This window comes from Sus scrofa, chromosome 3 (assembly GCF_054392235.1).
Source record: "Sus scrofa isolate SSC_HxYL_T2T_F1_AM1 chromosome 3, Sscrofa_HxYL_maternal_Yorkshire_Landrace_v2.0, whole genome shotgun sequence".
NCBI lineage: Eukaryota > Metazoa > Chordata > Mammalia > Artiodactyla > Suidae > Sus > Sus scrofa.
The window spans coordinates 98,746,645-98,763,269 of record NC_139385.1 but is presented as its reverse complement, the minus strand read 5'-3'; the positions used below and the strand labels follow the sequence as shown (position 1 = coordinate 98,763,269).

The 16,625-nt window shown below is 45.2% G+C and overlaps 1 long non-coding RNA gene across 3 annotated transcripts; it reads left to right on the top strand.

The window, feature by feature from the left end:
* The first annotated feature begins 5,167 nt into the window (after nt 1-5,167).
* Nucleotides 5,168-7,101, top strand: LOC110260125 (uncharacterized). 3 transcript variants are annotated; one of them, XR_014841953.1, is made up of 3 exons: nt 5,168-5,651; nt 6,314-6,355; nt 6,928-7,101. It is a non-coding gene; the product is annotated as an uncharacterized LOC110260125 (long non-coding RNA). The 3 variants fall into 3 exon arrangements; XR_014841952.1 differs by lacking the exon at nt 6,314-6,355; XR_014841954.1 differs by lacking the exon at nt 6,314-6,355 and having other exon boundaries at nt 5,168-5,698.
* Nucleotides 7,102-16,625: the final 9,524 nt, after the last annotated feature.

Here is a 16,625-nt window from a genome sequence, read left to right as displayed (position 1 = left end):
GCACAGCGGGTAGTTGTTGTTTTTTCCTCTCCTTGCGCGCAAGCCATGTAGAGAAACTGCAACCAGGAAACATGAGGCTGTCCCTCTGGGTTCCTGTTTTGCAGTCTTGTGCATGTTTGGTGCCCCAGCTTCGAAGATTACAGCAAACAGAGTAATAAATAGGAATGTTTTACAGCTGTACGTTCAAGTGTCATCTTTTATTTGTGAAAAAAATTATCTCTAAGAGCTTGCTAAACCTGAGCTCTAAGGCAGGTGTTGGAAAACCTCGTCTATAAATGGCCAGAGATAAGTAAATATTTTAGGCTTTGTGGACCATACTCTCTCTGTTAAAACCCTGCCGTTGTGTAGTCCAGAAGTAGCCATTGACGATACATGAGCCATTGGCTATGGTTGTGTTCCAGTAAAACTTCATGCATGGTCACAAATTTGAATTTCCTATCATTTTCACGTGCCACGGTATTTCTTTTGGGGAGTTCCCTTTATGGCTCAGCACAGACTTGACTAGTATCCATGAGGAAGTGGGTTCTATCCCTGGCCTTGCTCATTGGGTTAATAGGGATCTGCCGTTGCTGTGAGCTGTGGTGTAGGTTGCAGATGTGGCTCGGATCTCATGTTGCTGTGGCTTTGGTGCAGGCTGGTGGCTGCGCTCCAATTCAACTCCTAGCCTGGGAACTTCCATATGCCTCGGGTGTGGCCCTAAAAAACCAAAATTATAACATATATATGAATCTTTTTGACTTTTTTTTAAAGAAAACATTTAAGGAGTCCCTTTGTGACACAGCAGAAACGAATCCGACTAGTAACCATGAGGTTGAGGGTTTGATCCCTGGTCTTGCTCGGTGGGTTAAGGATCCAGTGTGGCCATGAGCTATGGTATAGGTTGCAGACACGGCTCGGAATCCATGTTGCTGTGACTGTGGTGCAGGCCAGCAGCTGTAGCTCCTATTTGACCCCTAGCCTGGGAACCTACATAGGCCGAGGGTGCAGCCCTAAAAAGCAAAAAAAATAAATAATAAATAAAAATAAAAAACATTTAAGGTGTAAAATATTTTACAGAGATCATACAAAAACAGATGACAGGCAAGGTGTGGCCTGTGGGTCACTTCGCTGCCAGCAGGGGTCAAGGGTTAGATATCCATGTTATGCTTGTCTATTTTATCTGGTTCTATGGACTCTATACCACTTGCATGTTTTCTTACATAAAGCAGCAATGGGTGCCAGTGTTACAGGTTTTCAGTAATTTCTTCCACAGAGGCCATGCCTCGTGTGACATCAGTCCTGGGCTCCACCACTTTCTGGCATCAGAGCCTTCTGCTTCCCCAGGGCGAATTGAGACCTCGCCGTCTCCTCCTCTCTTCTCACCTGTACCCAAGACCATTTATCTCACCATGACATGCTCTTGCCCTTGCCTTACTCTGTATTGGAATCAAGTTGTTCAGTTCTCAACAGGTGAACCTCAGACCAAAATGTTTAGTCAGAAAAAGCATCTTGGAAAATAACCATGATTACAGCCTACCTGACAAAGCCCGGCAGATGGCAGGCAGGCTACACTCCAAAGGAAATCAACCAGCAGTCCCAGAATCCCACAAAAAGTAAATATGGATGGAACATTTTGCACATAATTCCAGAGGTTTTGCAGACCCCACCGCCTGGGTGTGGTGGTATGTGCTCCCTTCACTGCCCCTGCGGAGGATGCCTGAGGCCAGAAAGTGGAAGACGATGGGCAGCGAGAGGTGGAACAGCCATAGAAGCCTGGCTTCTGGGGGTTGTCAGATGCCGACATCGGCAGATGTGATTAGTAAATCCCAACAACGTCATGTCCATGGGCTGAAGTTACAGGCTGTGTAGGATCGTGATCTTCAATCTTGTCAGGCTAAATAGTGGCTTTTTAAAAATCATACACTTTTAAATTTTAAGAATTGTGTATGTTTTTGCTTCTATAATGCACTATGTTACTTGAATTTTTGATACAGGAGGGGTGATAAAACTGGTTTGTGGGTATTTCTGAGATGTGAGAAGCAGTAAATTAAGACTAGGAAGTGGACATTCTTGTTTAATTAAAGGCCGCTTTTGTTACATTGGAATACCTCTGAAGTTGGAATGCATCTTCAGTTCACCAGCCTCGGTGTTGTGTTTTCTTGGAGGTACCTAGAATGATGAAGCTTCATATGGCCACAGATCTTCGGTGTCCCAAACTGAGCAGTGTTATCTTCTCACCAAGTTTTTGGCACTTTTAGGGTTGGTTGTGTATAGGATGGGGCTATGATATTTCCTTCAGGTTACATTCTTTTCATTATCCATTGGAATACTTAAATATTTCATCTAGTGGTAGGATTCGTGTAGGAGAACTAGGATAAATACTTGAGTCTCTACCATGATTTGAGCTGGCCTTTCTAACCATGATCCATAACCCAGAAAGCCATCAAAGAAAAAAAGTAAAACTCCTGTCCACCAAATCTCAAGACTTTTCTCACCATTGAAAGTCATGGTGAAATTTTCACTTTCCATTTTTCAACACCAACCCTCAATAAATTACCCTTTTTGAAACCTTAAAATGTCTCATCTTTGGCTGGTGGAAGACCCTTCAGGCTGGCTTCTGAGGCCTTTTAATACAACCTAGAAATCTTTGACACCTTCCTCATCTGGCATGACAGTGTCCCAGGCTCATCCAGGACATTTCTTGCAGACCTGCAATCAGAGATTTCTCTAAGAATCCCTGGTTTCTTTTCATGGAAAATATTATTTCACAACTATAATTTGTGTGCTAGCAAAGCCTGTTGCTACTAGTTTGTCCTTGTTTCCTGGGTTTATCGGTGGATTAAGCTAAGAGAAAATAACCTGAATTCAGGACTGCGGGGTTTTTTTCTTAAGATTTCCTATATTGTGTCCTAATCATTTTCGCTCAGAATCAGAATCAGGATCAGGGCTCTCAAGGATACAGGAGGCATAGAATTAGAATATCCTATAAATTACTCATGTGCTTTATCCCAAAATACATGCATAAACGCAGAATAGCAATAATACCACCACCAATCTAATTACTGAGAACAGTTTTTATTTTTAAAACTTTTAAATTTTGTGATCATTGCAGATTCACATACGGTCATAAGAAATAATTCACTACCCTTTACCCAGTTTCCCATAAGGGTATCATCAGCAGTTTATAGTAAGCATCACATCTAGAATGTTGACCTTAACACAGTCAAGATACAGAATACTTCACCACAAGGATCCCTCCTGTTGCCCTTCTATTGCCACACCTGCTTCCCAGCCCTGTCACCTTTAGTCTGTTTTCCATTGCTATAAATTTGTGATTTCAAGAATGTTGTCTAGAAGTTCCCGCTGTGGCTCAGTGGTAACAAATCCAAGTAGTATCCATGAGGATACAGGTTTGATCTCTGGCCTCGCTCAGTGGGTTCAGGATCCACTGTTGCCATGACCTATGGTCACAGACATTGCTCAAATCCTGAGTGCTGTGGCTGTGGTATAGGCTGACAGCTGCAGCTCCAATTGGACCCCTAGCCTGGGAACTTCCATATGCTGTGGCCCTAAAGAGACCAAAAAAAAAAAAAAAAAAAAAAAAAAAAAAAAAAAAAGTGTTCTAAATTGAATCACCCACGGTGTAATCTTTTAGGGTTGGCCCTTTTCACTCAGCACAATTCTCTGGAAGTTGATCCTTTTTGTTTCTGAGCAGTATTCAGTGGGGTGGATGTACCACCATTTTCTTAACCATTCACATACTGAAGAATATCTGGGTAGTTTCTAGTTTTTGGCTATTACAAATAGCTGCTATGAACATTTATGTGCAAGTTTTTATGTGAACATACACTTTCATTTCTCTGAGATTAAAAAAAAAAATGCCCAGGAGTGCCAAGAACAATTTTAAAAAGCATTTCATATATACTTTCTCTATTCTTCCCTTCACCCCCACTTCTAGGTTGTTTTATTGTATCTATGATGTATAAGCAAATAGCTTTGCTCTCTTCCCTTTTAACCCTGGTGTAGTCTTATTTCTACAAATAATTGTACATTTAATGCTCACCATATGTCTTCCCTAGTCAATTTGGTTGTCTGAAGCTCATTCCCTTGGTGTGGCGGCGGGGGGGGGGGGGGGTTCTTAATTACTTTTTTCTTTATTGCCACCACTAGCAATAGTCCTTGTTTTTGGCCAGTTTGCTGGGTCGAGCACTCAAAGTGAAGTGCTCTTCTGTTATTTTCAGAACTGAGTAAAGATTTTCCAAGGGAGAAATAAATGTGGGCTTCAGAATTTTTCAAAAAGAATGCAGGTCACCCTGAGAGTTTTTCAACCTGCTTAAAAAAAAAAAAATCCAACTAACCTGTGAGAAAGAATGTTACATCCTGTTTGGAGCTTTGTATATTTTTGTAAAAGGCCGGACTTCTTCAAAAAGAAGGTTGACAGAGGAGTTCCCCTCATGGGGCAGCAGAAACGAATCCGACTAGGAACCGTGAGATGGTGGGTTCAATCCTTGGCCTTGCTCAAGGGGTTAAGGATCTAGCGATGCTGGGAGCTGTGGTGTAGATCTCAGAAGCGGCTCAGATCTGGCATTGCTGTGGCTGTGGTGTAAGCCCGCGGCTACAGCTCGGATTAGACCCCTAGCCTGCGATCCTCCATATGCTGAGGGTGTGGCCCTAAAAAGATAAAAATAAAAACAAATAGAAATAAAGAAGGGATTCAGGAAGAGGAATTGGAGGGACCTATTCTCTCCCTTTAAATTAGGGGTCAAGATATGTGAGAAACTCATGCTCCCCTCCAACGCTGTCAGGGACTTTTCTCTCAAGCTGAGAAATCCACCCACGACTTGTGAACTGAGGTGACTGGGGTGCGCGGGGTGGGGTCGGTGATAGGGGTAAGAGTGATTGGGTAGAATTTGGATTTTTCCCATGTAGCACCTAACTGGCCTCTTTCCTCTGCAGAGGGCGGAAGACCAGACTTCTCAGAAAAAGCCGTGGTTTCTAAGCAGTGGGGTTGGTTGCCAAGCCGCCTTGGTTGTCAGCGTCCTCTCCAAAAACTCCCGTAAAGCCGCGGTGGCGGCGGGGTTGTTTTTCTCCTGGTCAGACGGCGTCACAGCAGGAAGAGAAGCTGGCGCTCCACTCCAGCCCGGCCCTGCTCCCCAAGTCCTGTGGCTGCTCCTGGGTGAGAGCCCGGCTGGCCCTGGCCCCACATCCCGTGTGTGTCGCACTGCGGACCTCTGGTGTCTGGCAGTGGGAGTGCAGGAGGCGGGACCCTTGGGGAGTTTCCTGGAACTGCGGCTTTGAAGGGAAGGGCGCGTTCTATTCCCTGAGCCCAGGGGACTCTCCCGGGCGGGCGGGGTATTCAATCCGCCTCCCCTGTTCTGGGCCTTTCTTCCCGGGCTGAGGCAAGCCTTGGCTGACAGCATCTCCTCAGGGGATCTGCTCCGCTCGCTCTCCATGTTGGTTTGCCTGACACAGCGAATGGTTTCCAGTGCTGCTGTTTTCCAGCTTTGGTTTTGTGAGGGAAACAGCCTCTCATGGTTCTAATCTCCCGGCCAGGGCCTCCATCCCAGGGACCCGCTCCATGGCCGCAGCTAAAATGGGCATCAGCAGTTGTGCGTCTGACCGGGTGTGTGCTGGTTTCCGGGAGGCCCTTTCCCGCCGCCATCTGTACCACGGTCTGTCACATCTTCCCCCGCCCCGCGGCGGGGGGGGGCTTTCCTGGGTGCGTGATCTAATTACTTTAGCTGGCTTGCCTGGCTTCTGCTCCTCTGGGGAAAGAGCTGGACCCTGAGCCCAGAGTGGTAGGGATCGTGTGGTTCCTTCACTGTCCAGCTAAATGACAAGGCTTCCCACATAGCCTTGCAAAGCACCTACTAAGTGCCAGCAAGCGCTTGGCGAGCATGCAGCCCTAGTGGAGCTTACAGTACACTATGCTTCTTCATGTTGGTTTCATTTAAAAGAGGTTTGAAGAAGTGAGGTGATGGACTCAGCATTGCATTGCCTAAGTCAGTTCCTCCTCTCCCACTGCCAGCAGGAGGCTCTCTGTATTTTTTTTTTTCTTGCCAAAGATGATTTTATTAGGCTTCTCAGTTCTGTAACAGAAACTTCACCTACAAATGGTGGAAATAATGGATTTTGTCAGCTCCTACAATTAAAACATCCCTGGGTAGAGCCCACCTACATGCTCCAGAAATTCTCCATCTTCTCAGGACTGCACGACACATCTATATTCTGTCAACCTTGCCCTCCTCCATGTTAGTTTTGGCCTCAGCCTGGCTTCCCTTCTGGGGCTGATGGCTGCCAGCACCTCCAAGGCCATGTCCTTCTTCACCCCTAGGAGGAGGCAGAGGACTTCTCTTGCTCCAAACAGAACAAAACCGTGAGTTTCACTCTGAAAAGATTGATTTAGGTTTTGCACCCATCCCTGAACCACACGTACTGCAAGCCCCTGGTCTATCCAAACCACAGGCTATTACAGTGGATGTGGGTAGGATGGGCCCCCAGTGTCCACTGAGACATAAGATTGAGAAAACCATATCAGTGAATAACAACATCATAGGGTGGCTTGCGGGGAAGGGTTGGTGGAGTATATGCATGAGCATAGTGCTGCTAAAGCCCCCACTTTCTACCTAGGGCCCCCAGATGTTGCATATCTCAGCATGAAAGTGCTGGTACCCAAAGATGGGTGGGCTTTGGGAAATGGGGGTGGAGTGCGGCTTCTCTGGATGCCACTTTTTCTTTGAAAAAGGAGAAAGAAGGAACCTCTTGGAGTCGGGCTGGAAGCTCCCTGCTAGTGCATTCAAGCTGGCTCCCAGCTGCACCTGTGGGTTCTGCCCCTGGGCTTTCCCTCCAAGGTGTTTGTTTGGGGCACACCTGGCTTCAGAGATTAGATGCTGGTTAATGATTTGGAAGGGCCTCTAAGTGTCTTGTCCTGCTTTCTTCCCTCTGCAGGGTTCCCTGCTCCAGCGGTCTGCAGAGGGATACTTCAGAAACTGGTTACTTAGGACACTGGTACAACTCAGCAGCGAAAGGGCTGATGTTGGGATGCTATGAATTTATGAATTAACTAAACACTTGTCTAAAGAATTAGTTGTTTTTCTTTTCAAATAAAGCCCTCCAAAAGGTGCTAATTGTCTTTTTCTCTGGGGAGTGACATGTGCCTGAATTAGTGGTCAGAGTGTCTGCACTGGGAGACAGTCTGAATGGGTGCATGCTGTTGGGGGGGGGGGGGCAGGAGGGGGCTGTGTCCTCACCACTCAGCACCTTATTTCTTACAGAGTCTCTTATCACTGAGGTAGTACCCAGAATACTAATGACTCAAAAAGCCAAGGGTGTCCCGTGTGGCTGGGCTGGGGGTGCTGAGGCAGGGTTCAGAGGAAGCTGTTTACTTGGGTCAGGGGTCTTAGTGGGAGAGGCCGCCATGGGTCTCTCCAAGAGGAGGCAGAATGCTTGGCGTTCCTCAGTTAGGAAAAGAAAGGATTTAAATTCCATAGCCGAACAGTTTGCAAAGACCCCTAGGGGCCCTTCCGACTCATTAACCTGTCTGTATATTATCTTTCTAATTGTGACACTTGGCACTGCCATCATTTATCTTTCACACCCGCCTCTCACGGAAGCAGCTCGGCTGTGGAAACATGGCCACACAGCTCTCCTCATATCTCAGATCTTTGAGATGTGAGCTGGGACCAGTGGAGAGTCTGCATTCCACCCCAGGGTTGTCCTCTCACCTCCTGGGGCTCAACCAAGAGGAATGTCATCTGTGCCCCCTCAGTGACTGGTGGCCAGCTTGTTAAGCTCTTACAGTCTGTGTCAGATTCTGCCCTTGATCTTGGAGAGATAGAAGTACATAACGGCTTGAAGGGAGATCTTAATTCTCTGCTCAAGAACTGAACCTGGGCAGCCTGGATGAAAACCAGGAAATCCTAGTCACTAGACCAGCTAGAGGCTAGAAGCAAAATTGCCCTGATTCTTGTCCCCCAATGAGAGCAAGAATGTTTCAAAGAGGCAAACACTGTAAAAACAGGTACAAAGTTTATTGTTTGAAACACAATACAACACATGGGAGAACTAGTCTATCTTATCTAAGGCATAAGAAGCAAAGCAGTAAATACACACCCAAAGGAGGAGTGAGGGTGTGGGCATTCCCCCTGAATGAGAATTGCACTAGAGAGTTGATTTAAATCACTTATATAGGATAGTTCTTCCAGGTCTTTTTATTCCTTTGGCCAATTATCTTATTTTATCTTTCACACCTGACCAGACTCAAGGCCCTCAGTGATCTGTGTTCCTATTTTTGGCCAAGATGGATTCCAAAGCAAGACATCATGGGAAGGTTATCTGGACTTATTATGATCTGGCACCCCCTCCATTTCTAACCCAGAGGGTTCTCTCCGTGCATGTGTAGTTGGGGGTCTTCCTGACTCTGAAAATGGGAAGTATGTGACCTCTTGGTCTTTTGTCCAAGCAAGGCTTAGCCCCCTCTTCTGATCCTGTCATTATCATTGTTTAAGAAATTCACAGAAGACGAGTACCAATTATTTGCCTTGTGCCTGTTGTTATTTCTGTCTCGAAGTATAGATAGGTGGCTGGTTGTAAATGTTTATCCTGGAGCCCATCTGCCTCCTGCCTCGCCCTTAGCCCTTCACATGTGATAATTTGTCTCATCTTGCAGTGACCTTGTGAGATATACACTTTTTACCAGGCTGTTGTTATAGCTGAGACCAGAACTGTCACCACAGGGAACAGAAGAGAGTGAGCCATGCCCCAGCTAGGAGAAGAAATATCGCAGCATCTCAGAGTGTCCTGAAGCTTTGACAAGGAAGGTCTGGCAGACCTTGTACTGACCATGATTGACAAATCCCCCTGCCTCACTCGCATTCAGCTACTTTGTTATCTTCAGCTTCTAGAAAGGGTGTTTGCCTCCATCTCACTGGCATCCTGCCTGGCCAGCCCAGCCTCTGTGAAGTGGGTGTGTGAGTGTGAACAAACCTAGAGGAAAGGGAGAGGGTCTTTGCTGAGAAGTGAGGAGCATAAGCTGGATCTGAATGTGCCAGAACAACCGGTTAAAACAAGCAAACAAACAAAAAACAGCCAGTGATTGAGGTAGAGAACTTTGAACATCTGATTTTACAGGTTTCATTCACCCTTCTTCTCCAGACGGATGACTCTGTCTTGTTAATAATAACAGCTGACACTGGGGCCAGCGTTGTGCCAGTCAGTGTGCTAAGCACATGAGTTGCCTTATCTTGCTGCATCCTCGTGGCAGCTCTGTGAGGTAATTAATGGTGGTTGTCTTGTTCTGCAGAGGATGAAACTCAGGCTTAGAGAGTTAAGCACTTGTGTAACTAGCAACTGGAAATTCAAATTCCGTCTCTCTCACATTGACGGGCTGCTTGATGTCCCTCACCTAGATTTTTTTTTCCTGCCCTTCTCTATGGGCTGAGAAACAGGGGTCATGGAACATGGAACCATGGTTTCATGGGTGTAAAGGTGGGCTTTTAGGATTACAATGACCAGATTTAGGACCACAAAATAACCACCGGAGTCTGGGTTCCCAAAGTCATGGCTCTTCACTGAGTTCTCAGCACCCAGGTTACCCTGGAGCTTAGATGGGCCTGCCCCATGTGTATGCAGCAGAAAGGCAATCAATGCGGAACTCAACCTTACAAATCACTAGCTGCCCAGATTTGGGCTGTCTACCTGCTGATCAAATTTAAGATAAAAAAAAAAAATTTTAAGATCAGATGAAGAGCATGGTGGGGACACACTAAATATTTGGAAGGAAGAGAAGAAGGAAGGAGAGCAGAGAGGAAGGAGGGAAGGAAGGTGGAAGGCTCCTCCACTGGCTGGGTACCTGGTCATTTCAGAAACGTGGCAGAAAGAAGCATGGCTCGGCATAAAACCCATACCCACATTTGGTGTTAAAAAAGAAGAAAAGGTCATCCCACAGGCGTGTGGACAAGTTGACTTACATCCCTTTCACAGCCAAAGAATGTGAAGACCAGCTGTAGGAACCGCTGGGCTCCAGATGGGATGGGTCAGGTTATCTATCATTCCAGCTCCCTGAACTAGCGGAGCACAAAAGACCCTTTTGCTGGGACCAGGGTCGCTTGGTCTCCAACTCCTGTCATTTCTCTTTGCTCTGACTTCAGACTTTCCCCACTGTCTGTGCATCTTCTGCTTCATCCATCCCTCAGCCCCTGCAGCTCAGTTCCCTCCAAGCTCTGACCTGCAACCACATCTCCAGGGTCCAGTCAGCTCCCCCTGTAGGTCTGCAACAACTGATGTCCCTGCTCTCTGGATCCCATATGCGTTCTAGCAGAGCGGGAAAGACTCTTTGGCTGGGGTGGGAGGCTGGGCTCTGGGTGCCGAGTCATCATCTCCTCCTTTAGATCCATTTTGTTCAAGTAGAGTCTAAAAATGTGACAGGATTGCTCTTTCAGCCACTGGGGCAGAAAAAGATATTTGTAATGGAACTAAAACACCTCTGACTCGGCCTAAACCAGATAGGGACTGGAACCCATGGTTTTTAATATTTATTTATTTATTTATTGCCTTTTTTTGCCCTTGGCTATGGAGGTTCCCAGGCTGTGGGTTGAATCAGAGCTGCCTCTGAGACCTACGCCACAGCTCATGGCCACACCAGATCCCTGACTCACTGAGCAAGGCCAGGGATCGGATCCGAATCCTCATGGATACTAGTCGGGTTTGTTATCACTGAGCCACAATAAGAACTCTGAACCCACGGTTTTTTAAATTACAGTCACTCACCTGGCGTCTGGACTTACCGAGGTTCAGGTTCTTTGTGTCTCAGCACAGAAGGAATTCAGCAAGAGACAAAGTGACAGGCAAGAAATAGATTTATTAAGATAAGATGTTTGTGAGAGATACAAGTGAGCAGGCAAGGAGGCTCTGCCCTGAAGATTTGGTGGGCTACATTTTAATAATCCAAGGAAAATGGGGAGTGGGAAAAGACCGCCTTCTTCCTCATTCTTCAAGTAGACATCGGACTTACATCATTAGCTTCTCCTTCGTAGCAGGTAAGAGAGTATCTGACCATGTGAGGTCAAACAAGGACTGTCATGGCACTTATTCTAATCAGCAGAAGGGTGGTAACATATGCTAAAATATGTTGAATCATCTCACGACTCCGTATAATGAGTCTCCGCTTTGGATTGCCATCTTTCCCTTAAATTCCTGTCCTCGGTCCTAAGGATCGTTATCTAGCTGAACTTGAATGCCAGCCCTATTTTATCTTTCATTTAATAACCTGAGGCCAATCTCATGTTTTTATGTATGGTTTTATAGCTAAGCAAGCCTTCTTCATTCCACAATGTTCTGATGGCTTTCCTGAGTGATCATTAACTTACAGTGACCTCCCAAAATCCCCTAGGTTTCCCTCTCTATCTGTGGTCCCCTACTGGGACTTACACAACTACCTGTGTAACTATCCTACCCTATCCTTTTCAGTTAGACCCCCGTTTTTCAGAAGAATGCAGTGGATAAGGCTAAACACACAGAAGGTGTTAGATTTCTATTTGTCAAATGTATGAATGGATTAAGGATCCTTGCATTTCAAGACCTCCCGCCAGTGATGGAAAGTTTGTAAGAAATAGGGTGTTGCGTGGAAAGGGAGCCGTACCCAGGCCAAAGAAACAGATAAATCGCAATTTTTTGTGGGGGAAGAAGCTTACTTCAAAAGAAAAAAAAAAAAAGGTTTCTGAGACAGGTGTTTGGTTAATTCATAAATTAACTTAGTGAAACATTGATAAGAGATGTGACATTTTTAATAGGAAAGAGTATAATAAAAGCATTTCTAAAGATTTTTACAGTTCTCTAATAACTCCACTCTCCACATGCAATATAATCCTACACAGTTAAATATACATGTACTTATTCTGTATAGTATTTTCACTTGAATTTACATTAGGTATATTTTCCCATTTTTCTGCAGAGACTTTGTGGTTCTTATTTCAAGGGCTATTTTGGACTGATGCACCACCAGTTACTAAAATGTTCCCCAAATGCTAGAGTTTTAGTAATAAGATCACTCAAAGAGGATTGCATTCCCCAAATTACAGCTCTGACTTGGATCTTTCCAACAGCAGTTGTACAGTGGCATAAACTCCCTCCAGGTAAAGCCACTTCACAGACCTTACTCCCCTCTAATCACCTGTCTACGTGCAGGGTACACACCTTGAAACCAACCAGGACCCCGTGGAGTTCCTGGGCACAAAAGGCTTTCTGTGTTCCCCATTTCTTGTCTCTAGGAAAAAGGCCTCATTCAGCCTTCATGATCTTCCCTGAGTTCCAAAGGCCAGGTTCAGACAGTTGCTAATCAGGGAAGGGAGGGGATGCCGAGAAAAGGGAGGAGCACTCTTGTCCTGGTTTCTCCTCAAGGAACATGTGTAACAATGTCTTTGAGCTCTTCTGCCAAACTAAAACCCCCAACAAATGGAAGGTATTAACTACTTGATGAAGCATTCTTCGTTCCAGAAAGAAGGTACTGGTGCGAGAGCCCCAAGGACCCCAGAACCTGTGCCGTGCACCACCTGACAGCAGCTTTGAAGAAGAATGCAAGTTTGCATCTATCCTGATCCTTATCTGTGGTCCTATTTTCCACTTACCAACTATAAGACAGCTTCCTGTTCTCTCCCAAAGAAGGGCACAGTCTTTAGAGCATTAGCCTGCTATGTTCTTTGGCTGGCAAAGCAATGAAAGCTACTCTTTTTCCACTCCACCCAAAACTCTGAGTTTTTAAAGTTTCTATTTGGCACTGGTAGACAGAGGCCGAGTTTCAGCAATGACCTTGTAAGCTTGTCTTTTTCCACCTTTTGTGGAAATAATCTCCCTGGGGATTCATTGCTCTTTCCAGCTCTGGGCCTTTTTTTTTAAGGGCCGAACCTGCAGCATATGTAAGTTCCTGGGCTAAGGGGTTGAATCAGAGCTGCAGCTACCGGCCTACACCACCACCATGGCAACATCAGATCTGAGCTGCATGTACAACCTATGACGGAGCAACACCGGATCCTTAATCCACTGAGTGAGGCCAGGGATCGAACCTGCATCGTCACGGACACTATGTTGGGTTCTTAACCTGCTGAGCCACAATGGGAACTCCCCCAGCTCTGGGTCTTGACCTTGGCTACCCTGACAGCTTCAGGGACTTTACATTTCAGGAAACTGGGTCTTTATCCCTCGACTCCATAAAATCTTCTAGGATCCTAATGCAAATTTTATCATCCCCAACAAATGTTAAACCCGCATCAGTAATCTCGCGCTCTCTCTCTCTCTCTCACACACAAACATATCAATAATTGTCAGCTTTCCACATGTTTGCCCTATTTTCTTGGGAATTGCTAGGTCAAAAGTTAAGAATACGTTTGCAGATTTTACGTCATTTTCCTATTACAGCTTTCCAAACAACACATCCATTTAGTTACTAGTTGTAAACAAAGGTAACCTTCTTGCCACAAAATGAATGCTTTTTATTTTTAGTGATTGTGATATGCATATTGAGCTTAATTTGAGTTTGACTACCAGTGATGGTAAACTACCTCTCCTGATTTTGACAATTTCTTTTTCCTTTTGAAAAAACTGTTTATACCTGGTTCACTGAGGCTTCTGAGTCACAAGCCAAAAAACCCACCTCTAGCTAATTTAGCAGAAAAGGAACTTGTTAAGGCTCCTAGCATCTCCCGAAGTCCAGGGCCCCAGGCGTATGGCTTTTACAGCCATGCAGGTGCATGTAATTGGTAGACATGGGGTCCGTGGCCCCGTGCTCTTACTCAGTGCAAGGGAGGCTGGGAAAAAGCATCTTAGGTTTCTATCAGGGAGGATTCTGCCTCAAGTGACAGATTCTAACAACAGAGGAATGGGTTTAAAAACTGGGTGGCTGTAATAGTTTCCCTTTGCTGCCTTAAAAAGTTACCCTAAACTTGAGACTGAAAACAATACAATCTTATTTTCTTGGAGTTCTGTAAATTAGAAGTTGTTCCCAGGTGTCAGCGGCTGATATCAAGGTGTCGGCCAGGCTACATTCTTTTCTGGAGGCTCTAGAGGAGAATTCGTTTCCCTGACTCTTCGGCTTCTATGGGTACCACGTTCCTTGGCTCATGGCCTCTTCCTCCATCTTCAAAGCCAGCAACAGTGGACGTGAGTCCTTCTTACCATGCATTCTGCACATCTACCATCTTTAAGGGTCCACGTGACTACCTTGTACCCACCTGCATAATCCAGGATAATCTCCCCATTTGAAGGTCAGTGGATTAGCTACTTTAATATTTTTTGCTATGTAATAAAGGTAACATATTCCAAGTTTCTGGGATTAGGTTGTGGATATCTTTGTGGGGGTGGGGCATTATTGAACTCAGTGTGGTTTGGTTATAAATTGAAATGATTTCTTCAGATTTTCAGTTATACAGAATCAAAACATTGTCTCTAGTCTGCCGTTTTGGAATGGAATTCAAAAATGTTTAAGAGTTCCCGTCGTGGCGCAGTGGTTAACGAATCCGACTAGGAACCATGAGGTTGCGGGTTCGGTCCCTGCCCTTGCTCAGTGGGTTAACAATCCAGCGTTGCCGTGAGCTGTGGTGTAGGTTGCAGACGCGGCTCGGATCCCGCGTTGCTGTGGCTCTGGCGTAGGCCGGTGGCTACAGCTCCGATTCAACCCCTAGCCTGGGAACCTCCATATGCCACGGGAGCGGCCCAAGAAATAGCAACAACAAAAGACAAAAAAAAAAAAAAAAAAAAAAAAGTTTAAATATTAAGATTTATCCCAGAGTTTCCATTGTGGCTCAGTGGGTTAAAAACCCATCGTATTCTCCAGGAGGACATGGGTTCAATCCCTGGCCTCACTCAGTTGGTTAAGGATCTAGCATCGCCATGGCTGTGGCGTAGGCCAGCAGCTGTAACTCTGATTCTATCCCTGGCCCAGGAACTTCCACATGCCTCAGGTGTGGCCTTAAAAAAAAAAAAAAAAATCCACTTTTTTCCCTTTGTGATTTTATTACTTCAACACTGAGTACATTCATCTTCTTTCATGGATCTACTAACTTAGTTATTTTGTGCTTTTTATACAATATTTTACAGTTAAGTAAGTTCTGAATTCTGTTTGATGTCCTTTTAAAAGTGAAGCTGTACACCTCAGATTGGGACTCAAACTGGGCCAAAACCCGGATTGGGACTTGAACCCACTGTTTTCTTAATTAGAATTACATACCTGGTCCCAGGACTTACTGAAGTTCAGGCTTTTTATGTCTTAGAGGCAAAGGGACAGGTAAGAAGTAGGTTTATTGAGAGATAGAAAAAGTGTGGACCATCTAAAAAGGCCAGAGGGTGGTCCTGGGAGAAACACACTCCTCATACAGAGTGTGGGCCATCTCAAAAGCAAGAGGGAAGAGGGCGAGGGGCCTTGAAATATGGGGTGGTGAGTTTTTACGAGCAATTTCATAGGCTAATGAGTGGGGGGATTATTCCAGCTATTTCTGGGAAGGGGCAGGGGTTTCCAGGAATTGGGCCACTGAAGCTTTTTAGCGTTTTATGGTTGGTCTGTCACGGTGCCTGTTGGTGTGTCATTCAGCTAATGTCTTACATGAAGGCATAACGAAGCTCAAGTGGGACCTCCCTGTTTCTCGTTTCTTAACTCTGTTCTGCCATATACATATATATATATATATTTTTTTTCTACCAAAACCACATATGTTATCATTTCTAATTCCAAGGGTTTAATGCTATTGATTTTTTAACTTTATTTTGTGATATAGTATATTTGATCAGGCATTAATAACTGTTCTCAGATCTAAGTGCTGGGAAGTAAGATGGGGGAGGCAGTAGTCAGGCATGTGCTTGATGGGGTTTGGACAGAGCTTTTGATTCTGAAGATGGTGATGGTCACTCCTGCAAAACAAAAGTCCCCCTAGTGATCACCTGGGCTCTTGATCACCTCCCTTTGCTGTTGATTAGAATAGCATTTTTCTCTCAGATCGGAACTCTGCATTAGAGGGCGCAACATAAGAGGCAGCTGAAGAATAAATGGGACTTAAAATATAAACACTGATATTTTTCTCTCCGAAAGAATTTATTTCTTTTCTTTTTTTTTTTTTTTTTTTTTTTTTTGTCTTTTTCTAGGGCCGCATCCGGGGCATATGGAGATTCCCAGACTAAGGGTCTAATTGGAGCTGAAGCCGCCAGCCTACCCAGAGCCACAGCAATGCCAGATCCACGCCATTCTGTGACCTACACCACAGCTCACTGGCAACATCGGATCCTTAACCCACTGAGCAAGGCCAGGGATCCAACTGGCAACCTCATGGTTCCTAGTCGGATTTGTTAACCACTGAGCCATGACGGGAACTCCTCCCAAAGAATTTCTGTTTTGTGGTAAAATTGTGCTTAGTACACTTGATTATGCCTGTGAATCGCAGTATGGTGTGAATGTTTTTAGTGATGCATCAAAAGGTTTCATTTGAATTCTAATTCAGTAAGAGTCTAAATTCTATTTAGTTGTTTCACCTACCACGTTGTGAGACAGTAATCATTCATGTAAAGCTTCCATTAGTTTAGCATGGAAGAGAAGGGAGGGGGAGTCAGAACGATACAAGGATGTGTCTTCTGGACCAGCACATTTATGGAGCCCAGACACCTGGTGG